This window comes from Haplochromis burtoni, unplaced genomic scaffold (assembly GCF_018398535.1).
Source record: "Haplochromis burtoni strain Fernald_Lab_line unplaced genomic scaffold, NCSU_Asbu1 Contig_140, whole genome shotgun sequence".
NCBI classification, from domain to species: domain Eukaryota; kingdom Metazoa; phylum Chordata; class Actinopteri; order Cichliformes; family Cichlidae; genus Haplochromis; species Haplochromis burtoni.
Window position 1 is genome coordinate 874531 of NW_024582501.1, and position 17360 is coordinate 891890.

At 39.9% G+C, this 17360-nt stretch overlaps 1 protein-coding gene across 7 annotated transcripts in view; it reads left to right on the forward strand.

Annotated features, from left to right (window-relative positions):
* The window catches only part of add3a (adducin 3 (gamma) a), a 108931-nt gene that overhangs the window by 54816 nt on the left and 36755 nt on the right, over window positions 1-17360 (forward strand). The gene's annotated exons all lie outside the window — the stretch shown is intronic.

The following is a 17360-nucleotide window of genomic DNA, read 5'->3' on the forward strand; positions in this document are numbered from 1 at the left end:
GGCTCGGGCAAATTGGAGTTTCACAGAAAGTTTATTTCAGCCCTCGCTCTGTTCACGCTTGCTCCAAAGTTTTCCTTCCTGATTGCATCACTAGGTCTCGGTCTCCGTGGTGACTGTGAGTCATGTAGGACACTGGTTGTCCGGAACAATTGGATCCTAAAACAATATAAGGCTTTTCTTTCAGCATCCTTTATGCTCATTCTGACGGGAAAGGATGGTAGCTCGTGTGTGAACTGGTATATAATTGGAAGCGTGAAGGGCGTGTGAGGAAACAGCTGGACCTACTTGTGCAAACACAGAGTAACGCTCATCCACATCCATAAAGCTGAAAATGACTGAGATCGTTACATGTGAGCTCATGTGTTTCTGCAGAAAAAAGTCCCTTGAAATTTCACCAAGTTAAATGAAGAATGTAGCTAAAATTGGATTAATATCCACTTTTTGAAATTCAGTTCGTTAACCCTCTCGAGGCAGGCGTTGCCGATTTGCAACAATTAAAAACTAACAACCTGATTACCCCACATACATATTTTATGAGTTTTTTTTACTCAGAAGTACCACTGCAGGACTTGGTTGTGCATTAGCAACAAAAAGTTTAAGTTGAGCCTGAGAGGGTTAAGTTACTGCCTTGTTTGCTGCGGTGATGTCTTTCTGCCACATTTTTATGACCTAAAAGTATGTTTGTGCAAATGAAAACATCATATGAAGCTGCTTGGGACATCATGTGATAGTGGGGCTGGAAAGGTTGCAGTGTTCTCTCTATAGCCAGAAACCATCTGCTGCTTGGTTTTAAGCAAAGTCTAATTTCATAGTGCGTATTAATCACAATATTAAAGTCCTTGGTGTGTCATGGAAATCGTCCTCCTCCTTGCTCTTATTTATTTTTTCTAGGAATTACTTTTTCATTAAAAAAAATAAATAAATAGTTTGGAACGTTACAAGTTGTACACTGTTTGCTGTTTGTGCAGATAAGAACATGAACAACAGCAAGAAATAGAATATACAGTTTGAGATAAGTGAACATTGTTGGAATGATGTGAGTGGTGACTGTGAGGAAGAGAGGGCATCTTTGAGGCCCAAGCTGTGGATTATTTTTCTTCCGCTTTGGTGGTCTAATTATGCGGACTCCCTATAGACCAGTGAAGCCCTTTGCTATGATTGAGTTGCAGGATAGGCGCTGATAATGGTCATTTTCATGTATGTTTGAAGTTGTCTCAGTGAAGCTTGTATGAATGAAGGCTGTGCTACAGTACGAGCCTGAAATCTCTTTCATTTTGGAGAATTTCCTACGATCAGCGACATAGCTGCAGTGAAACGAAGTATGCTCAGTGGTCAGAGCAATTAAGATGCGCACAATTGCACATGAATGCGTGCACTAGAATGAGACGCCCGCACACACACAAACCATGCCACACTTGGTCTCAGCAGAAAGTTATGACTTCTGGCCGTGTGTCGCTGTCCCTCCGCAGGACCCCACATCCTGACAGGAAGTTTGTCCTTCCTTCACACTCATGCACGCACACACAAACTGTATGTGTGATACCAAGACGGGGAAAGAGGGCAACACACTGAATCACTGCAGGCTACTCATATGGGCAACCGGAAAGTGGCAGCGATAAGGGAACGGAGATAAAAGGATGAATAGATTTAATTACACACCACAAAAGTGGGGAAATTACAGATTGAGTAAAGATAATGGCTTCTTAGAATTTCAAACCCACATGAACTCAAGTTGATTTTTGCGAAACTGTACAAACCAGAAATACTTTTTTCTATTTTAAACTTGTTTTGTTTGTAATCTGCTTTCACAACTTTTCTTTTTTGACCAAATCCAAGTGGAACTGATATTGTAATATTGTACAGGATAGCTAGCAGGTTATTCCCAAGTCCAGCAAAACAGTCACTGCTGGAATACCATTAAAGATCATGATTTTTTTTTTTTTTAAGAAGTGCCCATTTCTTTAGTTGCTTTTTAGCACACACACACACACTTTTTCTTGTGACAGCTACTCCAAATGAAAAAACTAAAACCCCTAAAAGACCTTTTAATCCTCTACAAAGATAAACTTGTTTTATCTTCTTCCATGTTTTTGGGCTCCATTGCATTTACTCTCAGTAGATTTTGTTGACAACACTAGAAAAGGATCCCAGGGGCCCGTGCAGCAAGATGCCCGACCGTCTGGATGTCATCAGCACCCTTTGCTCCTGCTTTACTTTTCATGATGGATGCTTTGTATGACTTTGTGTCACAACCCCTGAGGCTCGAGCCTGACAGGCCCGGAAACACTGAGGGACTCATGAACAAATAGACACCCCAGAGGCTCTCTCTTTTTCCTCTGACAACATGTTATTGAATCGTTTGATATGATAAAACGGTTCACAAAACGGTGACAGCGGCTCACACTGAGAAGAGCTGCTTGTTTGCTTTCCTGCAGCTGGTTTCATGTGATACTTTAGTCTCTAGAGTGAGACCTTATCTTTATGTTTATCTTCTATATAGAATACCCTAGGCACGTACAGGTTTGGTGAAATGTCACCCTTAACCTCCTAACCTTTTATCAGAGTCAAATGTTCTGTGATGGCAGGATGGACTTTGCAAAACATGGGAAAATGCCAAAAGTGGTCAAACTTTTTCTTTTGTCTTTTTTTTTTTTTTTTTTTTTCCCAACCAGCAAAACATCTACATGTAAGGATTCTTTTAATCTGCGGATGTGGGTGTTTTCAACCTTGACTGACCTTGGAAGTTGCTAAGCCTCAATAAGTGGCCTTGACTTGAACACAAAGCTGCGTGTCTATTGTTGGTGTGTTCTCTTTCGTTTTTCTGGAGTTAAATGAAAATGCCTTTTGGGAGGCTGGTTGATGTGCGGTCTCTGTGTGCTCTGTCTTCGACCTGTGTGGTAGGATAGCATAAGAGGCTTGTGGGATACTGGTGGGACGAGGCTGTTTCACAATTCCTCAGCCTTCTTGTGAAACTTTCCAAATGACTTAACAAGAGAATCTGGTTTTAGATGTGGAGCTCTTAAGTTCTGAGAGTAGATTTAGCATTATGAGAATATGGTAAATATAATTTAAGAGCTTTTATGTATATATTCGGTGCAGATGCTCCTATGAATGACACTTGGGATCTAGAAAGTGAAGCATATGTGACTGGATGTTTCATCTCACTTTCGATCTTACTTTTACTTCTGCTTTTGCTTCTCAGTCTTGGTTTCTCCCTTTTTCTTTCTGTTGGGGTGGGGTCACCACATGCACCGACTGTTTGTTTGGAGTTGCCATGGAAACCCGTGCGAGTGTTTGTGTGCTCATGCTCGACTGCATGTGTGTTTGTGCTGGTGAGATGGGCCTGCAGTTCTGCTCCGTGCATAATGACCTCATCCAGACACAGACTCTGACATATCGAATCTGTCTGCTTCCTTGGATTGTGTAATGGATAGTCCCCCCAGAAATGCGCGCACACACGCACAGCAGCTCTGTGGTCGACGCCCACTCAGTGTTTTGCCCCGTTGCTTGACCACAGAAGAGTCATGTGGCTCTCAGCGACAATGGCGCAACTCCCTTTGACAACAGGAACAGTGCATAATTGCTTGATAATTCAATGCTGCATCAGTACATAATGAGCTTTATTTGAATAGACTTCAGTATCACATCTCTTTAGAAAAGGAGAAAGTTCACGAACTCGCAATGAACTCCCGAACTCTACTTCTTCTGATATATAATTGTACATGCTGAATATTAGTGTTTTAAACTGTTTCTACTCCCACCTTATCACACGGGGTCAAGCTCCTGACGTTCCACAGCTGCTCATCTCTGACGGTGTGAAAATATGGAACCCAGCCCCAGTGTTGATGTGCATTTATTATAGCTGGGAGTTAAGTCACTGGTAAGAAATCTTTTTCCGTGTGGAAAAGAATGCTCCTCTCTGTGAGCGGAAAAGCTTTGCTTCATTTCACAAAGATTTCTGGAAGATGTATTTTCCCCTGAAGCATAAACGTACGCGCTTATTAAAGGCCTACTTACTGATTTGCCATGTGACTGTGGCCTTCCATGAAAATCCTGTATTCACTGTTAAAAAGAGCTCATTCAGTAGCACTGCCGGGGTGCATTCTCTATGTCATGGATATTTGCTTTTATGTTGCATGCTTAGTTTTTCATCAATTTTTGACTTTCGCCGTTCCTGTTTCTAATAAAGCACGCAAAATAAATCGGCCACAGTTTGACACACACGATCACGAGTAAGATTTAAAATGTTCAGCTTTTCATATGGGGGGAAAAATAGCTCGAGTTCTTCTCTGACAAGCCTGTGAAAGATTGCCTGGGAATACACCTCGTATGCATCAACTGTCCATGCAGCACAGAAATCCCCCCCAAACTTGCTTTTTGCTTGGTGGATAAAATCCCTGCTTGTTTCCATATGTTCATTCAAGCAAAGTGTGTTTAGTCACCTAGGGATGGGTATCGTTTAGGTTTTATCCGATACCAGTACCAAACCGGTACTTTTGAAACGGTGCCGGTGCTCGAACCGGTGCTTAAAGAATGGAGAACACAAAATTGGTCCAAAAACCTCTCATGTTCAGCTGTTTTATTGTAAAAAGATAACAATGTTAGCCTTTTCTACAGCTATAGGGGATATATGGTATCACTCTTGGCTGGAAGCAGTGCTTAATCAATGGAAAAAACAAACTTTGTCCAAAAACCTCTCATGTTTAACTATTTTCCACTTTTTCTTTGGTCATTTTAGCCTTTTTGGCCAGGGTGAAGGGAGTATCTGCCATCAAACAAGAAGACAGCCGCATGTAACTATGACGGTGTTTGCTAGTTCACCTTATATGCATTGATGTAATAACATGGTTAGCCTACTCAACGTAAATTACACACGAACAACATTAAGCTACTGACGCAGAGAAGAACGGCTGCTGCTGCATCATCATCCGTCATCATTTCTGCTACACTGGCAGGGCTAGGGGCCAGGCCTCTCCTCTTCGGTTTTTTGGGGGATGTTGCTAACTCCGGGTCCGATAACAGGCAACCCACGCACAGTAGATGTGCTCTGTGTGAGGTCTCGCAGCAAGCTATCAAATATGGCGCATTTCTCGGCTTTTAAAAACATGCTATTCGTCGCCAGGTGTTTAATCAAATTCAAGGTGTTACCTCCTTTGCACAGTATCGGCTTAAAGCACTTGTTGCAGGCTGATGAGTTTGCATCTTTTGCTGTGAAGAAAACCCGACTTTGACCGCTTCGCTTTGCGCATTTTTAATCTGTAGCTCTGTTCTAAAAGAATGTACGTACCTGGGCCCGCCTACTATCCTCGCAAAGGTAAAATGATTGGCTGGAATCCAAAATGTATGACATCTCAGGGAAAAAAAAGCACCGAAGTAAAACACCTGCATTTCGGTCTGGTTACTACAGTTTATGTCAGAACCGGTGCATGGCACCGGATACTGGTACCCATCCAGACAAAGGTTCAGTCTGGTGTGAAGTGATTGGCTTAGAAAAGATTTGCATTGAAATGAACTGCTTAATTTAATGGCTAGAGCACATTGGTCCACTTTATTATAAAACACATTCAATTGATTTTATCTTTATCATGGTCTTATGTAATGACTGCTGCCACTGTTACTGTGATAGCGAAACATTCCTGCTCAGTGCTCCGCTCTGTTTCCCCTAAGACTGCCACTTCAAAAAAAGCTTCATTATCCGACTGAAATCCAGGACACGAGTATATTCTTGTCTTCTGCAAGGAAATCTATGTAAGCTGCTGCAGTGCGGAAAAAAATCTATTCGGCTGCTGTAAATATTAAAGGGGTGAAAGAGGATACAAGATGTTTTTTACATCCAAGTTTTGGCTTTATTGCTATTTTCCATTTTTAAATAATAGGATATTTTATAGAAAGCATCAGTTTTTTTTCCCATGATACTGAAGCTATTTTCATGCTTTTGACCTAATCCTGCAGGCTTTTATGTGAGAACTTGAATATGTGATGTAGTCGCACTGACCATTAAACACACTGTATCTGCCAGTTCTGTAGGACCAAGTCTGTGTTATAGCAGATTATTGGAATGTGTACGCGACAAGGTGGTGCAAAGGTTAGGGATGTTGCCTCATAGGAAAAAGCCGTGTTGCCTCGTTTATATTATGAGTGTCGTCCCAAATTATTGGGGAAATCTGCAACATAGCATACTACGGATATGTGGAGGAGCCAAACAATGTATCCCCGTATGAGCTTAACCGTGTGCTTCATCAGAGACTGGACAGTCACCCCCTAACCCTGAATTAGATAAGTTCCTCCAACACTGTCTGAACAATTGTATGTCCAAACAGCTTTATGAATAGTATAACTAAGCCTGTTTACAGCTTTGGTTTTAGAACTGTTTGTCAGACCTAAATTTCTGAACCTGAGTTTTTTGTCTTCCATTACCAATTTTTGTAACCTTAGAAAACCAGAAATGCAACATTCACACACATGTAGTAGTTGACTGTGAGCATAACCCAAGTGTAAGGTTACAAAATGGAACGCTTGCTTATAAGGTATATTGGATTTGTCAGCTGTGTTCAGTGAGTTGGGGGAAAAGGGCCACATGAGAAATATTAACATGTAGTTAACATGTAGTACGAAAAGGCAGCTGCATCCTTGAGTTAATCATTTAAATGAAATGTGAACCCTGTTCATAAGTGGCCATAGTGCGCTGATGGAGCTGAACCTGTGTACCGAGACTCGGTGAGTGCTGTGATTTGAATCCTAAGCAGGGGCCATTTATTTAAAAAAGAAAAAAAAAACTTTCTAAAGTGAATTTTGTTTTGGAGGCAGCAGAATCGGACAGTCCAAACAGTTTTGCCAGTCCCACTCAATCAGGCATTGATGCCAGCGAAAGCTTTGAGAAAATGTCAAGTAATTCACACCAAAACTAATTCAGTGCACAGCTTGTGTTGTGTAGCCATGGAGCAATTCAGAGCGCTCTGCTGTTTAGCCTGTGCCCAACTATAAAGGCAGTGTCTGGCGGTGAGGGCATACGGTAACAGTTAGCAGCTGAGACGCCCGGCCTTGGATTGTGATTGTTTGTGTGGGTGAAGCAACAGGGGCCCGTTAAAGTGTGTCTGTAACTCTGTCATTACCAGCTATAATTACAGGGTGATTAGCAGTCGTGTGTGTGTGTGTGTGTGTCTGTGTGTGTCTTGTGTTATAGATTACCTTAATTTGGCATGTGATCTGTTTTTCAGAGGAATCGTACAACAGGATCCAGATTGGGATTCATTTATTTAATGAAATAAACTTTCTTTTACACAGGAACCAGTAAAATTTGTGACTGGTTGCAACACTATTAGGATGATGCTCATCAAATGCATTATGCACCATGCATCTTATTTTTATTGTATTTCTTGTTTTGTAAATATAAGACTGTGTAGATGAAAGAGAAAAATGAAAAGCGGACCAGTGTCCTGAAAGAAGCAGCAGAAATATGATTCAACAGTTCTGATCACAACAAGAAGAATTAATGACGTTAATATAGATGAAAATATTGAAAGTCAAAATAGAAAATGTAGTCATCTCTGAAATGACATTGAAAGCAGGATTGAGTGATTTGTGCTCCGAGTCCTAGCCTTGAAATTAATGTGACGGGCTTTGTATCCAGGGAGCTATTTTACTGCTACTTGTATGAGCATAAACTAAGTGGAGAGAAGAATGAAGCTTGAAGCTTTGAATGTCTTTGTCTACTTCCGTGTGACATGCACCACTGCTTTCTGTGCCAAAGGTAAAAGTAGGTGAGCTTCTTTTACCGTTTTCATTCAGAGGAACTGTCTTGTGGGATGTAATACTACAAAGCACCTTTGTGTCCCTTTAAAAGTTTGTTTAAGGAGCAGGATGTTGACTTCGACGTTTTAGTTCACTGACAGTCTTTGAATAGTCATGCTACTGTGTTTGAAATAAATAAATACAGTAACTGATAAAGTGTCTGCTGAAATTCAGAAAAAAGTACCAGAAACACAACTATTAATCTATGAATTCAATTTCATTTTATTGGTCCCCCAAAAAAGTGGATTGCTCTAAAGTAGGGATTTTAACCTTGTGTTACATGGTGGGCCACATGCAGCCCCCTTTGATCCTGAGTGGGCTAGACCGGTGAAACTCCCCTTTCTGTCAGCATGAAGAGGTTTAACTAAGATCTCTTTAAAATAAGAAAAAGATGAAATTTCAGAAGTATATGTTGGTTTTTCTACATGAAGTTCTGTTGTTACAAATGAAAGAAGTGTGTCAGCACGATTTAAACTGTAAGAATTTAAAGACAGTTTCTGTTAATTCACAGAAAAACACTCATTTCTATAGTAGATTGTGGGGAAAAACAGGAATTGTCGTGCTACTTAATTACTGTGCTACAGATGGGACGCCCATGAAGTGGGTAAGCTGTTTATCAGGAGGAAAAGCTGTAAGATTTAAAATAAAATCAAAAGTCCAAAATATATGCCGCCCTCCTAATTTTCCAGGCTGATTATCACCCCAGGCCCTTATGTCTAAATAATTCACAGATTTTACATGATACATAGAAGTCAACATTAATAAAGTATTCTGGTTCTGATTCTGAGTTTGAGTGCGGTACTGCAGTTGGATGCCACTGTTGAAAGATCTCAGTTTGTAGAATTTATTCCAAGATATTTTACAAGGAAGTGTTATTATTGAAAATTGGAGACCTTGAATTCCGCAACCTGAGGTGACAAAGTGGGGAAATGAATGCTGAGGCAACCGGTGTGTAAAAGTCGCCAACGCTGTGCTGACTCAATCACTGCAGAGTTTCAAACCTACTCTCGCATTAACATCAGCATAAAAACTGTGGGCCGAGAGCCTCATGTCATAAACTTTTATGGCTTAACAGCTCCTGTAATGCGTATGTGTCAGTACTTTTATCCATATAGTGTACGTGGAAGCTCAGACTACATTCCATCCATTCATTCTCTTCCACTTATTCTTATCAGCGTCATGGGAACCTGGAGCCCATCCTAGCTACCATAGGGCCAGACTACACCCTGGACAAGGAGGTGACTATATTAATATATATTTTTTCTCCTGCAGTGTGGATTCGAGGTGTGCATGGCATTTTGTTGTCAACAAGGAAGGGAAGATTTTCATGTGTGTGGATTTGAGGTAATCTGATATTCTGTGACTGTTAAGAGTGACGACAGTACACGGGAATGATTATTACAAGCGTAGAAACCCCAGAAATATTAAAGAGAGATAAAGACTGCATGCAAAGATATTACAATGCAGCTGGGAACTTATCACCTGTGCTTCTCACAGGTGTTACCAACATTGTTAAACACTGTAAATCTCGGCTAAACTCAAACTCAAAAGTAGTTAAAGACTCTTTTAGATTTCAATGCAGATGCCAGAAATGCTGAGACATAGAAATATGATGCGGCGTTGTTTACCAAGGTTAACTGAAGTATTTCCAGTGAAACAAGAGTCACTTTAAATTTAAACATGAGCTTTGGTTAGAAATAAGGACAGCTGAGCATTATGAGGTAAAGGAGGAAATTACCTCCTTGTTCACAGTAGCTAAAGTGGCCATAACAACGTTTTTGTTTTTACGGTCAATTCATTGTGCAAGTCGCTGATATGATACGATCTTTTTCAGTTAAAGTCAAATGTTTTGCAGATGACTCACGCAGTTCATCTTGACTGATCGCCTGTGTGCCGAGATGTTATCTTATCTGTGTGTTTAAATTTCCTCCAAACACTGAAGCTCCTAAGCACTCGTGCTGTTCTGCCGTCGACCTGAAATAGCACATTTGACAGAGGGTGATGCCTGGGCGGTGACTTCCCATTGTTGCTTCTAGGCCACGTTTTATCCCTGTCAATGGAGGAAACAAACTCCTTAAAATACACACACAGGCCCGCTGCTTCCTTGCTCACCCTCTCTGCCTCCACAGAAGTTTATTGTCTCTACCTGAACCTTGAGGGAGAAGCAGGCTTCCCTGTTCACGCTCGAGTAGGTTCATGCATTGGTCTGTGTGCGTGTATTTCTTCTCTGTGCTAAATAACACAGCTGCTCAGACAGGCACAGCTTTGTTACCAGCGAGAGCTCCAGGAAGTGAATCTGAATGTGTCTCTTTATGTTAAACATTAGCTCTGCTCTTAATGCCTATTTACCCTTCAAACAGGGATTAGTGACTACTTATTATGACTCCTATACAAGTGTAAAACTAGACTAGAGTCGTGTAAACATGCATGTGAGCGATAACTTTATGGGATTGTGTGTGTGTGTTTGGACACTGGTGACATAGTTTTGTCAAAAGTCTGTGATTCCGGTTTTAATTGGTTGTGGTTGCTTTGAATAAGTGAAGACGTGAGATTAATGACCGGAATTTGCAGTTTGTGTCATCCTGCTGTTTGGACTTGTTTGTCAAAATGTTTCCCTTCAAGAGGAGTATCTGATGTTGCATAGGAGCTGGCAACTGTGAAGCAGTTTTGATGTTGTCCTGTGGATTTATACTTCCTTTAAGGAATAAACTTGAACTTCCTGACATGTGGGCAAATGGCATTTGAAGTAAGGTCAGGGGTTTTTCCTTACAACCATTAACTGTCTTATTATGTTAAGAAATCCACATCCATCCTTTTCCCTTTGAGGAGTCTCCACATTAGTCTGTTTCTATTTTATTGTGTGTGCGTGTGGTGTCTTTTTTTTCCTTTTCCCCTGGTCATGAGTTCAAATGTTTATATATTCCCTGGTAGTTAACATCAGTGAAAGTGCCCTATTGCTCCTCTCCTCTTACTGCTCGCCGTTTGGTGGGAAATGCTGACAGAACGCTGATAGCAGGGCTTTGGCTGTAAATGGATACCAGCAAGCATTCAGCCCAGCAAACTGTCGGGCCCTCTCCTCTGTCGTGCTCCGTTTTTGTCCACGGCTTATCGCAGGATTCAAGGAGTGGATGACTTCAACAAAAAATGTAGGATTACTTGAGTACTGTAGTGTGCAAAGGACTCATTAATCTTTAAAGTTAATAACAGTTGTGTGGAGTGTGTTAGAGCACTAAGCGTTCTTTTAGATGTATAGGATTAGTGCAGCTTTGTTTGTCATGTCTCACATGACTGAACCAGGGGAAATAACAGTAATTTTGGTGTCCACACAGCCATAATTAGCTGTTGTTCAGAGACTAGCCTGCTCTCATCACCCAGTGAGATATGTTGTTGATTGGGCAGCATCTTGAGACGGTCCCACCTGGATGGTGCTCTCATTTGTACTCAGTGAAATGGCAAAACAAAAGCTGTTTTCACACATGCACTGCAGCCCTGAACTTTGTTACCGGGTGGAACTGCATGTAAGAACACAAACGTCCAAACTGTATAAAACTGTCTTTAAGATGCCAGTTCCATGGTACAAAGTCTGTGTGATATCCAGACTCTCCTTTAGAGCATTATCCAGGCAGCACCATGATCTAAATAAGAGATTTCTAAAAGTGAGTCTCCTCCTCACGTGAGCAAAAGCAACTTGAAATGTCCCAACCCGGCTCTCCCAAAAATGTCCAGAGATCCATTCAGACCTTTGACACGCCTTTCTGTAATTTACTGTAAATTCATAAATCTGGCTAGACTTGGTGCGCAAATCTGAACTGTATGGATACAAATGATTAGATACCCATGCACGCCTGTCTGCTAATGACCAAGAAAGCATCGACAGACTGACTACCCAGCATTCTGTCTGAATGACAGAAAGCTGATAACAGATTGTTGGAGTCAGTAGTCACGTCTGAAAAGTTTATCTTATGGTTTTGTAGTTAATCTTTAATAGTTTTATATTGTGTTAAAGCTCTTTCAGATACTCTCAGTTTTACTATTAAAATAACTTAAACTGCTCAAAACGTAAGCGTGTCTCTATCTGTACTACACTGTTATCTTTATACAGTTAACTGTTTGGGGTTTTGTGTGAAAGTGGCTTTATTCAACAATGTGCACAGAGCTTTTTTTTTTTCAGAGTCAGCTGTCTGTGTGCGTCCGTGTGTGTGGAGTTTGTAAAAGTGCTGAGTGATGCACCGACTTCCAGAAGGAGGGGTTGAGAGGGATCGGTCTCCTTTCTGTGCCAGTCTATACTTGGCATATTTACCGCACTGCAGAAGAGAATGCTGTCTAGACACAGGTCTTGGTAGTGTGAATATAACTAATATTTTACCAACTGGAGCTGTTAGTATAGAGTAACACCATACAGGATAGAGTGCAAGGAAATCAATTGATTGCAGTGTGATCCTTCATAAGTTATTATGATCTTTAGTTGCTCTTTAAGTGGTTTCTTCAGATATGATTAGCGAGAAGCAGGTTTTTTGTCCGTTGCATATTCTTCTAGCGAAAGTGCTGCAGTGTGACAAAAATCTTGCTTGTATAGAATTATGCATATAACAGATTATAAATGGATAATACACTTGTATTAAAGGATTTACAGCTGTGTACAGAGATGCCCAAGCTGATTTTGCTGCACTATTGTTGCAGTGTTACTTTCTCTTGACTCGGATTGCTTTATAGGTGTTTATTACTCTTAAACACTTTCTTTTAGATGAGCTGTGAAGGATTATCCTCAATCTCAAATAAAAGGTCCCCTCCAGCTGCTGCATACCAATAAAGGTATTTTCTGTAAGCATTCTTCATGTTTTCTCACAGATCAGCATTGCAAAAATGTCCCCAGAGTGCATTGTTGTTCTTCTTTCTGTAGAAGACAGTTTGTTCAGGAAAAGAAATTGTTAGTCGTGTGATGGCTGCTTGTTTGTTGGTGTAGGGCAGCTGCAGCCAGTTGAGCAAACACTCCAGGGATTTCTTCCACATGTATTTGATGCCATTTAAGTGAATCTGCCTATTATTACATAGCCAGTGGCAACCAGACTGTGTGAGGAATATGTATTAAAGGGGTGGGCAATTAATTTTCCCATGGGATCACATGAGAAACTGGGATTGTTGTGAACTGTCAAGCAGAATTGAGTTCAATAAACTGGATTCATTTTTAGTCAGTTTTAATTTTATCTCTGTATAAACTGCTCCTGGCAAGAGTAGATGCCAGGTTTTAACAATTTGAATAAGTGTGTTTGGTTTAAGTTTGGTTTAAATCTGAGGTGGAAATTCAAAGGAGAGCAGACAGGTAATCCTCGCTGAAAGGTAACCTGTATATGGATTTGTTAAACTTCGTCACTGAGACGATGTTTGTTCACATATGAAGGTAGATTTGAGAGTGAGAATGAGAGAGGAAAAAACAAAAAAATAACCTTTGTAGAGGTGTAGAGTTGGATCACGTTAACAATCCATTAAAATTTGGCTTGCATCCACCAAGATCCAGAGTCATCTTAATCATTTATTGACCGAAATTTGACAAAAGGCCTTGAGAAAACCCTCTGGTGTGTATTGTTAACAAATGCTAAATGTATAAAGATTTAAAATATAATTTCCCATTTGACCACTGACCTTTCCTTCAAGGGCAATGGATTGACCTGAAAAGTGATGATAATGCTATATAAAGTTATTTAAAAAAAAACATGTTAGTCACTGCTATTGTTTGAATTGACAATACAGACATATAAGCCACTTTTCCATATGTACCAACTCGGATTGATTGGTTTTCTATTATCATCCAGTATTACCTAATGTGTGAAGTTGTTGTTATAGCAACACGTCCAGCGACGTAATTAATATGCGACATGAACGCTATAACAAAGGTTTTTTTTCCCCTAGCCATTTCTGTCATTGCCGGGTTTTTAAAAAAAAAAAAAAAGAAAAAAAGAAAGTTGTTTGTTTTCGTTTATGTTGCTAGGCAGTTCCTGTTGCCTAGCCACCGCAACAGTAGTGGCTACAGTTGTGATGTTCGAAGGAAATGCATAAAATCTTAATTTTATGTTTGACTTTTATCTGAGTAAATAGTATTTTTTCATCTGCATGTGATGTATCTGGGACAGCCAACACCACAGCCATGTGCTTAGTCCTTTTAGCCACCAACGATGCTAACTTTAGCTAATAAACAAGCTCATGTGACTCGTCTCATTTTATTTTGAAGGTACAACTATGACAGAATTTACATTTACATACACTTTATATACTCAGTGGAAGAATTTAACTCTGGTGTCTCAAATATTCCATGTCAGTTAAAATCATATCGTTTGTACCTGTGAGTGTCTCACAGACAAATAATAATTGATGCGACTACCGTCTGAAAGCTTTAGTTACTGCATATTTAAGCTTTTATGTTTCAGATAAAATGCAAGGCAAACTGATGTAGCAAATATTCTTTAATTGGATGACAAATTGTACAATATAATTTTCTTAAAATGTTAAAAATAACAGATCATTAAAGAGGCTGATCTTTTTGGGTCAAATAGGAAAGGGATGATACAGAAACATGACAGCCTTATAAAATACTTACTCTTTATGAATGTATAACTTTTATTGAATGACAATAAAAGGATTTGTCTTCTTCTAATGGAAAAGGGGCTGTGGGGAATGAAACATGGGGATTCCTTCATAAAATGTCTTCTCGTTAAAACTGTCCATAAAATTCAACTTTCTTTTGTAAATGTTGTCAATACAAACAAATGATACTGATATATGGGTATTCTAAATATCACAATATAGTTTGCATTCAAATATCATGTCACATTTGACCTCTGACGCTCTCGTTCAAGTTGACCCCAAAATGCATTATATCTTTAAAGAAAACTCCTCCTTGCTTTCGCAGTGTTGCTTGCATAACATGTACTTATTAGGATTTTTGTTTAAATCTTATTTTCCCATGGATGTTATGGTCTGGTACAATCAATGCGCCGGATGTTGCTCACAGGCCATACCATGCCCAGGTCTGACCTATCTCATACTCTCCACTGTTGTTGAAAAGATGGAATGAACGATAAGCTGTTGACGCCATTTATGCTTGTGCTGGTGCAATTAGTGTTCATTATTATGTGGTGTTTTCCCACTGTTTTATATGCGGTGCCAGCCAATGGAAACAAAACACTGGGACTTGTTTCCCTCATGGATCCCCACTTTTTTGTGGTCAGGTTCTTTCTTTTTTTTTAAATTTTTTTATTTTTTTTATTCTTCATTTTCTTTTTTCTGAAGAAAAAGAAAAAAACTTATTTTTCTACTTCTTTGTTCATTCCTTTGTGACCTAAAGTAGTCGGAAATACGCAGGAAGAATCAAGGGTCCTGAACAGGCCAATCACAATTGTTGCGGGCTACGTCAGCACGGTGTGTACTTGCATTTCTAGGGTGGTGCAAATCAAGTTACGGTGTAGGATTTCAGACAGGTGTGCGACTATGACGTACGTATGATGGTAGATTTCCCGGTAAAGGGTAATTCCCCAGTGAAAATAACAAATAGCACATGTCACCTTTTGGTTTTAAATTCAACAATAACTTGAGATGCTTGGAATGTATCACAGTCTTACACACAAGTATTATTAACTTGTATACATTTAGCACATTAAAATTCTTGCCTGGGTTCTTTATTAAGCACATTTATTTGTTGTGCGACCTGAACAAGCATCGCATTTTCACCACTTTGTGTTGTAGGCAAAAATTGAGCTTTAAAATGAAGTCGGATGTAAACTCAGGAGGAAATTCTGATGTCATAAAATAATGCAGGGCTTTGATAAAGTTATCTTGTGGCAATTTTCCAGCTGTGAGATATCAAATGGGTGTGGCTTGGCGTCTGTTGCAGCAGTGTTATCACCGTTACTCTTGCAGGAACCTAAACAAAAACTCCATATCATCTAAGCCATCAGGCGATCACAATGAATGTGTACTATAGCCCTTTGTTATCTAGGGCTCTCATGAAGGAAATTTCATGACATTTTGCGTAATGTGTGAGTTTTCTTATGATAGTGACACACTTTTGCAGGACTCAACTGGTACTTGACGTGCCATTACTGTACCTTGCAACTTGTGCTGCTTTGTTGAAAGTTGAATGAAAATGGTTATGATGCTTAACAAATTAATGTTATCATTCGTTTATATTAATTGGCTAACAACATGTTAAGTGTAGTGACTTGTAGATTAAGACTGTCTCAGTGTTTCCACGTGTAATCCCTGAATGATGATGTGAAGATCAGGGCTCTGTGGGGGCCATGCCATCTGTTGCAGGTCTTGTTCTTATCTTGAGGATGTCCTTATGACCCTGCTGTGTGCTTTGGGTCACTGTTGTACTTCTGAATGACAACTTCCTGAAAGTGTTGTTGAAAGATCACAGTCTAAATACCTAAAGTGCCTAGAAATAGTTTCTTTATATTATTCATATTTTAGGATTTTAGCTTCAAATGCATGTCTTCATTTAACTATACCTGATGCTGAGTCTCTCAGCTTATCTGCATCATCACTATGTACATTCTTACAAGGTTAAATCCAGAGTGTGTGTAAAGCATCCATATGTAAATTTGCATTTGATGTGAAGCGTTGATCTTTTAAAAGCAAACTTTAGAATGAATGACCTGGCTGACAAGTTGTTGACATCTTGGTTGCCTGGATTGTTTGTTTGTCTTCTGCATGGATGGCTTGTGAATTGGACTGCATTCAACTATTGCAAGGGGAAATGTGTGTCATGTGTTTCTCTGGTGGTTAAGTCATCTGTGGCTTAGCTTATTCCCCACTGGGGGGTTGAGTTTGTGGTCTGTGTTTTGCAGTTGTAGAGATTTGGTTTATTTCCTGCTTTGATTGCTCAACAGGTACAGAGCCGGGAGATGCTCCTTCAGCTGGAGACTGTGCTAATGTTCCCACTGTATAGCCTGTTAACGTGTACCGAAAGGCAACATTCGCCTGTTTTCTTTTCCCTTTAAGACACATCTGTTTATCATTCTGCTAATCACTTTTCGTCCAAATGCTTAGCAGTTGTTCTAAGGCCAGATTTTATATTTTGTTCAAGTTCATAATCTGTATTGGTTTGCCATTTTGTTAATTGTACCTTTTGTGGCCAACCATCATATCAGTGTCTTCAATGGACAATACAGGCAACCCTGACAGTCTGATAGCGACCAAACAAATCACAAAAATGTTAGTTTTTTTCGGTTTTCGGGTTTTTTTTGGGTGGACCACCATATACCTCTTTGTGACCAGTTTCATGTAACGACAGCAGTTAACTTTCAGCAACCACCCGCCAACTCATTCAGTCTCCGACTGGTCTCTAGGCTTGTGTGATTGGAGTCTGTTAAAGAGTCTGCAAGATGTCTGACAGTGTTAATATGAGAATAATGTAGGGAAGAGTTGATGAATTCGTAAAAAGTGTATGGGTGTATTGTGAACTTCCTTTTGCATTGTTAGTGCACACAGCACCCACTTTTTAAAACTCAAAACACACTATCTGATGTAGTGTACAACCTTTCACAGCGTCCTAAGCTGATTTTCGTCACATT